Source organism: Pipistrellus kuhlii, unplaced genomic scaffold, assembly GCF_014108245.1.
Source record: "Pipistrellus kuhlii isolate mPipKuh1 unplaced genomic scaffold, mPipKuh1.p scaffold_m20_p_12, whole genome shotgun sequence".
Classification (NCBI taxonomy): Eukaryota; Metazoa; Chordata; class Mammalia; order Chiroptera; family Vespertilionidae; genus Pipistrellus; species Pipistrellus kuhlii.
Window position 1 is genome coordinate 18,355,000 of NW_023425427.1, and position 13,569 is coordinate 18,368,568.

General features: G+C 40.3%; 1 protein-coding gene across 9 annotated transcripts in view; it reads left to right on the plus strand.

Annotated features, from left to right (window-relative positions):
• The first annotated feature begins 336 nt into the window (after positions 1–336).
• Positions 337–13,569, plus strand: part of UBAP2 (ubiquitin associated protein 2) — a 71,723-nt gene continuing 58,490 nt past the window's right edge. For all 9 annotated transcript variants that reach the window (XM_045580053.1, XM_045580056.1, XM_045580054.1 and 6 more), the window contains exon 1: positions 337–482. The gene's annotated coding sequence lies outside the window, so the exon portion shown is untranslated. The remainder of the gene's footprint in view (positions 483–13,569) is intronic.

Genomic DNA, 13,569 nt, shown 5'->3' on the forward strand with positions numbered 1-13,569 from the left:
CTGCACGCGTGGAGGCCTGCGCCGCGCAGCAACCTGGGAGTCGTAGTCCCCTCCCGCAACGTTCGTTGCCCTGAGTGGTTGGAACGCGTCACGTGATGCGAGCAGGGAGACGACGTGGGAGGGGCTTGCCTTGTGAGGTCATCACAGCGCGACAACGAGCTGCAATTGTGGGCATCCTGAGTGCTGTGGATCGTTCGCTCCTGATAAATCTCCCTCATGTGCTCCATCCATCCCCGCGCCTCCCCGGGCCTCGGCGCTGTGGACCTTCCCTGGGTGGTGGTGGGGTCCGCAGAGGAAGCGTTGCCCTCCACCCGCGGGCTGGTGAGCGTCGCGTGGTGACCACTCCTTCGCCCGTGACGTAGAGGCCACGTGACGGGACGCGCTGCCTCTGCTGCCGCCGCCGCTTTGTAAGAGGCACATTGGCAGGTAACGAGCGGCGGCAGCGGCGGCGGCGGGTGCCGAGTCCAGCGAGATCAGCATCGGTAATTGCCACCCTCTCTCTCTCTTTCCTTCCCAGTTCCGGGCCCTTCATTGCGCTTTGTAGCGTTGAGTTTAGGTCTTCTTTTCTTTAGCCCCGTTTATCCTGCCCCAGTGCCCACCCGCGAGGACCGGGCCGAGCTTCCTCCGTCGGCTTCCAGCGTCCTCCGTATGCCCAGGCCCGGGCGTCCTCCTTCCTCTTCCCATCCTGTCGCCCCGCGCGGCTTCCTGCCGACTCGGGTCCCGCCCGGCCGGGCCCCACCCAGCCTCAGGGGGCTCACTCCCCTCCCCCCTTAAGGTTTCTGCCCTGGAGGGTGTGGTTTTTTCCTCCTACCTGAGTCTCTTCCTGCCCTCTGGAGCTCCCCCACCACGCGGACGCTTCCCCTCTTGACCATCTTTCCGTTTTCACGACTGTCGCTCGCTAGTCCTGGGACTGGACCTCTTAGAGCTCAACTTCTGCCCTCTCTAGCCTTTCCCGGCTTTACTCGGAGGCATAGTTCAACTCTACTCCTTTTTATTCTGGAAGGGTTTGGTGACAGTCTCTTGAGACTCCGTTTTCTCAGTCCCATGTCCTGTTGGCGCTTTGTAAACTAAAGCGCTTTCTGTTATACAATAATATAAAAAAATGCCTTAGTGCATTACATCTTTTTGCCTCTGAATCACTTTCTCACTTGGCTGCCCCACCTTTCCCCGTGGGTTTTTAATCTAATTAATTGCCCAGGCATCTCAAGTGCCACCACTCTGGCCTCTTGTCCTTGTTTTCCCTGAGTTGATGCCATCATCATTCCTGTTATTTCCTGTGAGACATAATCCTGTAGTTTACTATCATCTCCGTTGGGTAGTGTTTATACTTACGTCCAACGTATATTGTCTGCCAGTATTTAGGGTTTCACCTGTGTGTCCTAACAACTGAGAGCTTTTGAAGGTCTACATAAGGCATCCAAAGATCATCTTATTTGAAGGGCATATAATTAAAGTTTTTTTTGTTTTTTTTTTTTGTGAAACCAGATCTTTTATATTTTCAATTATGATAGTACTTTTTAAACCAAGAGGTATGTGAGTAGTGTGTTCCTTACTTTTTTGCCATGAGATGTACGTTCTTTTTTGTGTGTCAGTTTGACTAATAAAACGTGGTTGGAAAATGGGCATAATACCTAAGAGCTCCTATGTCCTAGGCATTAGGTGCCTAGATTGGGTTGGTTCCTGTCTGTCTCAGGAAGGGGAGTGAATTTCACCGTCTTCCAGGATACCACATCTCTTTCCTTCCTGCAAGGACCCCTTGGCTTGGGCTGTCCTCCTTTGCTGAGAAGGCTTCCCTTATCATTAGGCGGAAATGATTAGTTTCCCATACTCGTCTTCGGCTAGCTTAGTGAGTTCCTCCTAGTCTTCCCCTCCCCCTTACAGCTTGTTCTCATGTGTAACGAGATTTCTCCCCCTATCCTGCTTGTTTCCCACAGCTCTGATTTCCTCCTTTTGCTTCCTTGTTGCCTCTGACCCTCAATAATTAAGAAACAATTCAGAGAAGGGGGATTTGTGTGAAAATTGAAATGTTAAGGCTGGAAATGGTGGCATGGGAATGAGGCCATGGGAAAGGTTTGTGGTAATTGCCTCTCCTGCCTGTTTCCTGCCGCTCTGGTTTCTTCTGGCCGCTCTGTCTTTAAATGTGGGCTGGGCCAGCAGCAGTCGCTGGGAGCTGCCTTTAGGATAAGGCTGGAACAATAACACCGCTGCTTCCCTTTCCTGGTAACTGGTGCGGCCAGGGCACTGCTCACCACAGTGTCTCATGGTTATTAGCCCGAGTGACTCTTATTGTTTGGAAAGAAATAGTAGTAGAACATGAAGAAGAATAGGTTTACTTCAGTATGCGCTGTGTCTTGATGGGAACTAGTTAATATCTCTACTGCCTTAAGCATAAACTACAAGTATAAAGTATAAAACAGTCTTGAAGATTTGAACTGGTCTGAAGTGAAGCCTTTACTTTTGTAAGGGTTAGTCTTTTTGTTTTAAGTATATTTTTATTGATTTTAGAGAGGAAGGAAGAGGGAGAGAGAGAGAGAGAGAAACATCAACAATGAGAGAGAATTATTGATCAACTGCCTCCTGCACGCCCTCCATTGGGGATCGAGCACACAACCCAGGCAGGCATGTTCCCCCAACCTGAATCGAACCTGGGACCTTCAGTCCGAGGCCAATGCTCTATCCACTGTGCCAAACTGGCCAGGGCTGTAAGCGTTTGTCTTGAAGTGTTGATATTCTAGACCTTTTTAAAAATGATGACTTTTAAGATTTTTTTGTTTTGTTTTGTTATAAGACACTTCCTTTTTGGTGTAAGTGTATTGTGAAGGATTAATACCTGCTCAAAAGAAGCTGTCTTTGAATTCACAGACTGAAGTTCCTTTGCTCTTAAACATCTACCTTATTTTTCTTTGTGAGGTATCCTGTAGGTCAGCAGATACCAGTTCTTAATTTGAGTAAATGGAGTGTCCTTTAAAAGTTGAGTGTGATGGCACCTGTGGTGCTGACTGATGAGTTGGTGAATCAGTGATATATCTTAGAAGCAGCTGTGTTGTTTTTTTTTCTTTTCACCCCACCCCCACCCCCAGAAAAAGAGAGTGGAGATTTAACTTGGAGGCAGAAAGAGGGAAGATTTATAGGAAATATCACCAAGTAAGCCTGTGGTAGGTTTTGAAGTAACTTGACCCAACTATCAAATATGTAGGAATATAATCCTTTTTTTTTTTTTTTTCCTTTTTAAGTTCAAGAACCAAATTAATCAGTTTTATTTAGACAATCATAATGCAAACTGCATATGCTGATATTTCCCACTTTTTGGTTGTTGTTTTCTTGACTTTTTTTTTTTTTTTTCAAAGATGCTGCATTCCTGTACTTTTTAAAGAAAGTATATTTTAGTTTTGAAATTTCTTCCCACGGATTTTCAGGCCAGGTTTGTGAATTTCTGCCTGATGTAGAGTGAATTTCAGTTTTCAGGGAACTCATTTTCACACTGGTGTTATGAAGTACATTGAATCGGAACCCAGTTAACTGGAATTAATCTATGAAATTCGGCATGGATTAAGGAGTGGGTGTTTTTACGACTAGGCAGTGCACTCTACTTTTAAAAGTTGTTGGGAATTTGTTGCTTGGTTTTCTTTATTTGGAACCCTAACGGTAATAGAACATATATTTGGGTCTAAAAACTTTAAAAATTTATGTTATGAGAATATTTTCAAAGATAAATAAAGGAAAGAATTTCATTTGGTTTTACACCTGTTGCTGTAACTTTTTTCTTGCTATTATGGTGTTACTATTAACCTGTAAGATGTCATGTAGGAACTTTCTCATTTCTCACTGAAAGTTACATGTACATACATAATCCAGTAATACTTAGTATGATACTTAAATTTTTTATTTTACCTTATTGATTTTGAGAGAGAGAGAAACATCAACTTGTTCTACTTATTTTGCATTCAGTGGTTGATGCTTGTATGTGCCCTGGCCAGGGATCAAACCGCAACCATGGCTCATGGGGAGGGCACTAACCAACTGAGCTACCCAGCCAGGGCGATACTCAAATTCCTTTTACATGTAATCTCCATTTTCTCATCAAATCACTCCTCGATATTATGCCAATGAAGACTTTTGGAAGCTCAGATTTGCTTCTTGTTAATGATGCCTTTCTTCTCTGCTTTCTCTTATTCTATCCCTTCCTCCTTTCTCTTTTATTTTTCTTTTTTCCTCTCCATTCTCTTTTCTTGCCTTATTCTATCCCTTCATCCCATATAAAAACACTCTCAACACTGTCTCAACTAAGAGATTGTAGGCGTTTTTATTCTACTTGGCACCATAATATGCTGCTTCCCAAGCAAGCAGATGAAAAAACAACAACTTTGCAACCACATGGGCTTGGGACAAGGTGTAGAGTGCTGTCTGTATTGTGTGTTTTTGATTTTAGAGAGGAGAGGGCAAGAGAGGGAAAGGGAAAGAAACATTGATTTATTGTTCCACATATTTATGTATACATTGGTTGCTTCTTGTATGTGCTCTGGCTGGGGATCAAAACCCCAACTTTTAAAAACAAAACAAAAAACACCCTAACTTTGGCATATCAGGAGGATGCTCTGACCAACTCAGCTACTGGCCAGGGCTGGTTTCCTCCAACTTTTTAAGATTTTCAAATCTATACAAGCTAAAAGGGGACACATGTATACCTACTTAACATTTTGACACATTGACTTTTCTCTATACTACACATGCTATCTTTTAAGGCTAAGTAAATTAAAAGTAAAGTGCAAACATCTTCATATTTGTGCCCAAATGTTTCCTTAGTAAGCATCTGTTTACAATAAAGAGCTTCTCTTACAAATAACCACATGACATTATTACACCTAGGAAAATGAATAATTATTTAATAATATGTATTAAAATATCTATAATTACATTTGGTGTAAGTTCACATTTAGATTTTCCCAATTGTTTACAAAATGTCCTTTTTTAGTCTCCCTGTCCAATCAGGGTTTCTGATTCAGAACTGAATGGTAATCCATGTCTTAAATATTTTTTCAGATGTAATTGCCAGTTAGACGATCTGATAAGTAATACATAGCTACTGCTATTACTTAGTTCTGATACTTCTTGCCATTGTTGAGTATATTGTAATTTATTTTAGGATAAATGTAACTTTCTTGGGCTGTTGGAAAGACTAAAAATATTCTATGTATCCAGTTATCTGCTGTGCACAACCCTTTTATCAGTTTTGAAACACTGATTAACGTTCCTTTTGATGTGTGAGAATGTGGCCAAGCTATTACATTAATAAAAACTTTAAATAGTTGCCCTAGCCCATTTGGCTCAGTGGATAGAGCATCGGCCTGTGAACTAACTGAAGGGTCTCAGGTTTGATTCCGATCAAGGGTGCATGCCTGGGTTGTGGGCTCAGTCCCCAGTGGGGGCTTGCAAGAGGTAGCTGATCGATGATTCTCATCATTGATGTTTCTGTTTCTCCCTCTTCCTTCCTCTCTGAAATCAATAAAAATATATTTAAAAAAACTTTAGCATATTCTCATGGCATTTTATTTTTGTAAAATACTTAGAATGTAGGTTAATTCAGATTAGGTCTGAGTGATAGCTTTTTTTGTTGTTAGTATATGCTGTACAGATATTCACTTGAACAAAGATTCATTGTTGAAACTTGCTAGCAACTGTTGATGTTACAAATACAGATGAATAATGTAATCAATAATGAAAAATAATGGAATAAAATATCCTAGGGTAAGGATTTAAATTACATAACACACTTTGAATTTGCTGGGGTTTTTGTTGTTAATCCTCACGTGAGGATATTTTTTTCATTGATTTTTGGACAGAGTGGAAGGGAGGGGGAGAGACATAGAGAAACATCAGTGTGAGAACCTGCAACCAAGGCACATACCCTTGACCAGAATTGAACCTGGGATCCTTCAGTCCATGGGCTGATGCTCTATCCATTGAATCAGATTGGCTAGGGGTATAGTAACTTGAATGTCTCAATTATTTTCCTCCAATCAAGATTTCATTTTATTTTTATTAGAAATTTCCTGGTATAATATTGATTACTTAGTGAAATGCTTTTTTGAATTATTGTAGACCAAATGGCCTTTTGAAAATTCAGCTTCTTTATTACCTTTTATTTTTTTTAAAAAAATATTTTTATTTATTTCTGAGAGGAAGGAGAGACAGAAACATCAATGATGAGAATCATTGATCGGCCACCTCCTGCAAGTCCCCCACCGGGGATCAAGCTCACAGCTTGGGCATATGCCTTTGACTGGAATTGAACCTGGGACCCTTCAGTCCGAAGGCTGACGCTCTATCCACTGAGCCAAACCAGCTAGGGCGATTCTTTTCTTTTTTTATTTTTAAATTTTAAAAAACTATACTTAATTGATTTTTTGCAGAGAGGAAGGGAGAGGGATAGAGAGTTAGAAACACCCATGAGAGAGAAACATCAAACAGCTGCCTCCTGCACAAACACACACTGGAGATATGCCTGCAACCATGGTACATGTCCTTAACGAATCAAAACTGGGACCCTTCAATCCACAGGGTGATGCTTTATCCACTGTTCTAGAAGAACAACAGTCCCACTTTGGCATCAGTTTCACAATTTACATAATTCAGACAGATAAATAAGGGCATGATGTTTCAGTGAACCAGAGAGGAGGCAATTATTGATACAGTAATTAATAAAGATACCTTATAACTGCTGGGTTATATAAGTGACGTATTCACATATCAAAATGTACTGGACAAGGGTTATCAAACTTACTCCTAAAAGAAGAGGAGGAGGTGGCTTTGGTACAATAACCTTTAATTCAGATACCTATACTAAATTGATGGCAGAGAGAATGTAAAAGAAGACAGATCTAATGCCTTAAATCCTTTATGACAAATGTACGTGTTAAGAAATAGCTCAATGTATAGAGTGTTGACCTGTGACTGAAGGGTCCCATGTTTGATTCCAGTCAAGGCTACATACATGGATGGCAGGCTTGATCCCCAGTAGGGGGCATGCAGGAGGCAGCCAGTCAATGATTCTCTACCATCATTGATATTTATCTCTCTCTCCCTCTCCCTTCCTCTCTAAAATCAATTTTAAAAAATGGTAATATTAAAAGAATGGCTTAAAGGTTTTAAGCTCTGAAACATTTGAATATATTGGTCATTGGAAAATTTTGGAAGTTTTCAAATAACATTATTTTGGATAAATTTCATTATAGGTGTAGGTATCTAGTAGGCAGATGTGGGCTGAGTTTCTGGAGAAAGACAAGGTTTTTAGCTTTTCCTTTGAAGTTGGATGATACCGATAGAAACATTTCTATAGGAAGGGAGAAACGTGATAAAGAAGTTAACAATTTTATGTTTCAGGAGTAGAAGGATGTGCTGTTGCTGTGGATTTGAGCCCAGAAAACCAGAATGGTATAGTGTCTGAAAAGCCAAGTGAAGAAAGTGTGTTGAATGCCAGAGACAGATGAAAGAATGAGAACAGAAGACAGATGTAGGAGATTTGCCATTCTCCCAAATTAGGAGGAGGTCAGTGGTGACTTGGCGAAATAGCATTTTTTTTCCTACTGTTGGAGTGATAGGGTGATGAAAACCAGACTGAAAGTTAAGTGGATATTTAGTGAGGAAATGGAGGAAGAAGTAAGTGTATTCTTGATTTTGGTTTTCTTTTATAATATATTATTATTGAATTCAGAAAGGAAAGGGAAGAGAGAGAGAGAGAAACAATGATGAGAGAGGATCATTGATGGGCTGGCTCCTGGACACCCCTACTGGGGATTGAGCCCACAACCCGGACACATGCCCTGACCGGGAAACCATCGAACCATGACTTCCTGGTTCATAAGTCAATGACTTATCCAAATCACTTAGCCACGCTGGCTGGGCAGTAAGTGTATTCTTTTTGAAAAATACAATTTAAGTGTTCATTGTTTACACAGTGTACATGCAGTTTCCAAGAATTCTTTGAAGGTAATTGTTCTAAGCCTTTGTTTTTGAGATTAGTTTGGATGTAGAGAATAGTTTAGCAGGTTTCTATACACATACTTGTGGGAAGGAAAAGGGTATGGGATATTTTCTCAATAGTGGTAGGAGATTTACTTACTAAGTTATTTTATATTTGTGTATTTGAATGAAAATTGACCCTGGTCCATAAGTGACAGGTGTGCCAATGTTTAAATGGATTACATGATTATGCTTTTTAAGAAGTTGTTCTTAGCATGAGTGAAACAGTAATAAGTATGTCATTAGAATTAAATATGCTTAAAAAACTAAGATTTTTATATCATGGAATCATAAGGAAAGTTAAAGAACTAATGAAAAACTGGGTCTAAAGTACTTTAAAAAAGTCAGCATTTCTATTTTTGATTTGTAGTAATAGCTAGACATGATATAGGTAAAGCTTAATAAGAGATACACTGAGTCTATAAATCGGTTGTGAAATATTTGTGTATTGTTACAATTGAGAAGCAAATGGTTCGTGCAGATATATGAAAAATGAAAATAACCTGAAATATTTTAGGTCATCTGTCTTTAGCAAGAAACGAAGGCTTGTAAAGTTTTACCGGTTATAAAAGAATAGTTGGGATTTGATAACTTTTTAGCAGTAATATCCAATTTACTATATTACAGTGGATAGCAGAGATGTCAATTTACTACCTCAAAACCAAGGTAACAAATTAATGTGAGATGAAGTAGGTAGCATTTTTTTTGTTTTTTGTTAATCCTCACTGAGGATATTTTTCCATTGACTTATTTAAGAGAGAGAGAGAGAGAGAGAGAATAGAAGGGAGGGTTAGAGACAGACAGACAGATAGACATAGATTTGGTTGCCTCCTGACCAGAGCCAATGATCAAGCTTGCAACTGAGGTATGTGCCCTTGACTGGAATCTAACCTAGCACCCTTCAGTCCGTGGGCCAGTCCTTTAGCCACTGAGTCAAACTGGCTAGGGTGATAGTATTTTTTTAAAAAGTAGGACTTAAATTTTACATTGATTCCTAGGGTCCGTCCCCCCCTCCCATTTATGTATTCATTGGTTGCTTCTTGTATGTGTCCTGACCAGGGATTGAACCTGCAACTTGGTTTTTATGCATGATGCTCTAACTACTTGAGCCACCTGGCCAGGGCTAAGTAGGTAACATTTTAAGTGGTATGTATAAGAGATATTTTCTGAAGTTTTTTTCACACCTTGGAGGCTGGAGATATTACCTGTTTTAACTATTGTTAATTTCTTTTCTGTGCTTGAAAATAAAGAAGCAAGAGTTAAACTGACATGATTTGGATAATGTTTTTTGGCCTAGTATCAAGAATCTCTGATTGTGACTGGTTGTGATCAATATGACTTGAAAAAGAAAGATTTGGCCTATTGAACTTGTGATCCTATGAATGGTGAGGCATTTGCCTATAGTTTGACACCTTCCTTCCCCTTTCTGACTAGGTCTTAGGAAGAGTAAAGAAACAAAAGGAAGAAGGTTGACTTCTCCATGCTTTTATTCCCTTTTCTATGAAGGTTTTGGGACAGAGCAACTAGTGAGAAGTTAATTTTGCTCTGATAGATGCAGAGCTGGAAAGGGGGCAAATGGGAGTGAGGGTGGGAAGACAAAAATTTATAAAAATATGTCTGTCACAGACTAAGACTAATGTTGGCATTAAATTTATCCTGTTCTGATGACTCAGACTTTACTTAATTCCCTCAAAAGAGGGTAGGTGAGGGACTAATGTAAGTGAAGATGGTTGGGAAAGAGACTCATTAAACCAAGATTTAGGAATAGGATAGGGCCGTGGTTGGCAAATTGCGGCTCACCAGCCACATGTGGCTCTTCCACAAAATACCACGGCCTGGGCAAGTCTATTTTGAAGAAGTGGCATTAGAAGTTTAAGTTTAAAAAACTTGGCTCTCAAAAGAAATTTCAATCGTACTGTTGATATTTGGCTCTGTTGACTAATGAGTTTGCTGACTACTGGGGTAGGGGAATTTGAGATGGGAACATTTCATTGGTAATTATCACTTTTTGTTAATATCCAGGAAATAAGTCTTTATTTTTCCATTGATTTTTAGAGAGAGTGGAAGAGAAAGTGAAAGACAGAAATATTGACATGAGAGAAACACATCGATTGGTTGCCTCCTGCACATGCCCCAAACAGGGCCAGGCTGGGGAGGAGCCTGCAATCGAGGTGCATGCCCTTGACCAGAATCAAACCCGGGACCCTTCAGTCCACAGGCTGACGCTCTATCCAGTGAACCAAACTGGGTAGGGCATAAGTCTTCTTTATTTTCATTTCTCTCCCTTGCTTTTTCTTTTGGTGCTTGATAAAGAGCATGCTAATATTAGTGGATGATTGCAGGTTGGATAAGATTATTTCACTCAAGCTAGCATAGAAATCGTTCTGCCACCTGCTGAAAATAAATGTTTGAGGGCTTCCTCTGTAAGGCTTGGGATGGAACCCTCTTCCCTCAAAAATGACAGTGATTAAATACAATGCAGATGATATTTAAAATAAATGGTAAGTAAAGAACTTGAAAGACTGCATTGACCTTGGGTTCAGAAATTTGCTTTGGAAAGTAGCCATACTATGCTGCCCAGAAGTCATGCAGATATGTAAATGCTGCCACTTTTGAGAAAGAGACCATGGACAAGAAAGAAAACAGTGATGTGATGAATTTATGTAGGAATGCAAGTTCCTAGGTACATCTTCGAATTAGTATGATTCAGACTAATTTCCCACATCCACCAATGGTTACAATAACTGATGTAGAATCAGAAAAAAGTTAAGTCAGTCTTATTGTACTGTATTTCCCACAAAAGAGAAGTATGTATCGCATTTTAGAAAGCATTTATAGTAATAGGAGTTGGAACAAAAAACACGTTGGCCTCAGAGTTTTCTTTTATATTCCCACTAGAGGCCCGATGCACGAAATTCGTGCAAGCGGTTTTGGCCCTCACAGTGGCGGCTGCCTCAGCCTTCGCAGCTGGCTTCATCTGGCTCTCTGGTCTAATTAGCATAGTTTGCTTTTAGTATTATAGATAATGTTTGATTCCTCAGTTGTACTTGATAATTGAAGTGCTATAATGCCACCTTGCTTTTACATAAAAGCAAGGTTATCACTGAATTTGTAAATTTTAATGTTCAATTATAAAGCATGGCACAGCCATTTCCAGTGGATCACATTGCTGCAGTGTTTTTTTGTTTTGTTTTTTTGATAGAAAGTACTTTAGAAGAAGGGGTAAGACTGATTATGAATAATGGGAGACTTTTCAAGGGATAAAAAGTCAAAGAATCATAAGGTAGCTGCTGAGCTAGGGTTTTTGGATAAAGACTGGGTTTAGAGCCAAGAAATTAGCAGAGCTGGAGTGGACAGATGTCTGGAAGCCACCATAGGCAATTAAATTTCCTTCCTGACTTGAGTTAACCTGAAAGAAATGTGGATATACCAAATAATTTTTGATGTTTGTAATGTTTAGGAGTTCACGAGCACTCATCTTTCTCATGGACAGATTATATACACAGAATAGCAGATGACATTGTGGTTTCCTTGGCAGCCAATCCTGGACATAGGGGAATTCAACCTTGTCCACCAGCTGCTTGAGTCCTGACCCTGTTCTCAGCAGCTGTGGAGAATAAAAGTATCAGCTTGGTCAGCTCCTGGCATGCAGGCACAAGCAGTTGAGCTGCATGGAATCGAATCTCACACTAGATAGAGTTCCTTGACGCTCTAGCTGCCTAACTCTCCGGGTTGGGGAGGTAGACGTCCTCTTGCTGGCTGCTTTGGGCCCCCAGAATCAGTTGAGATTCTTAATCTAAATAAATCCTGTTCTCAGCAGGAATGAATAAGTGAATTTTCTCTGCAGAAAAAGGCTGAGAATCACTTGAAAACTCAGCTGTTTTATTACAACTAATTTAGGCCATTATTGTATTTGTAAGTAATCTAGGAAGCTTTATATAATTTTTTTTGCTGATTTTTGTTTTTAAAGAGGATAAAGGTGAGAGCATTTAAAATCTTGCTCCCCTGGCATGTTGTCAATTTAGCTCAAATAAACTTTAAAAAAATTAAAAAAGAGGCTAAAGATGTATATAGTAGCAGTTCTTACCTGTGTTAAAATCTGGCCAAAACCAGTTTGGCTCAGTGGATAGAGCGTCGGCCTGCGGACTGAAGGGTCCCAGGTTCTATTCTGGTCAAGAAAGGGCATGTACCTTGTGCAAGAGGCAGCTGATCAATGTTTCTAACTCTCTATCCCTCTCTCTTCCTCTCTGTAAAAAATCAATAAAATAATAAAAAAAAAAAACTGTCACATCTTATTAATTTAGTTTGATGAGGTGAGATGAATATGGGTTTTAAAATGTGATTGGGTAGGTTGAAATAACCTGGTACTTTCTTTAGCTCAAGAACCTGTGATACGTATGTTTGAGATTCTAATGAATTATTTTTAGAATCTCTTGCTCTTATCTGTTTCTATTCTAAGAATTCTGCTGGAACCTGTTCCAGGGTAGTAGAACTCTTGGGAATGGAGACTGATGGAAAACAAGTGGAAACTGAATTCCTATGGTTTGGCAACTGGGTGGTTATTATAGAAGCCTTACTTTTTACTGTATATAATTCTGTTTCCAGAAAAGAAGTCATAGAGTTTTCCCATGTGACAGTATGTTAGTTAAAGGTACTGATTTTATAGTCTAGTTCACATGTGTCAAACACAAGGCCCGCGGGCCAAATCCGTCCCGCCAGGCCTTGCAATGTGGCCTGCACCGCGCTGTCATCACTGCACTCCGCTGCGTTTCCATCACAATGACAGTTTATGACTGTTCAGTAAACCATTCGGCCCGTGATTTAGGCTGGATTTTAGATTTTGGCCCCTTCTCTGATTGAGTTCGACACCCCTAGTCTAGTTCATTGGTGGCAACAGTTTTTAAGGATGTTGATAATTTTGGTAACTTATGCTCTTACCTTGATTTATGAATTCATTGTCTCTAGAAGTTTTATGTGAAATTAATTTATGGCCCTAGCCAGTTTGGCTCAGTGGATAGAGCGTCAGCCTGTGGACTAAAGGGTCCCAGGTTTAATTCCGGTCAGGGGCACATATCCAGGCTGTGGGCTCAATCCCCAGTAGTGGGGTGTGCAGGAGGCAGCCAGTCCAGATTCTCTGTCATTGGTATTTCTCCTACTCTTCCCTTCCTCCCTGAAAAATCAAACTATAATGAAAAAATAAAATAGAATTAATATATGAAAATTTGAAGCACCTCCCTGCCTTTCCCCACATGCTTGCATTGTAAACTCGAAGTTTTTTGCTAAATATCTTAAGCTAGGGGTGTCGAACTCAATCAGAGAAGGGGCCAAAATCTAAAATCCAGCCTAAATCGTGGGCCGAATGGTTTACTGAACAGTCATAAACTGTCATTGTGATGGAAACGCAGCGGAGTGCAGTGATGACAGCGCGGTGCGGGCCACATTGCAAGGCCTGGCGGGACGGATTTGGCCCGCGGGCCTTGTGTTTGACACATGTGTCTTAAGCATTAAAACTTTTTTATGAATAGGAATTAAGCTATTCTGACATTTCAG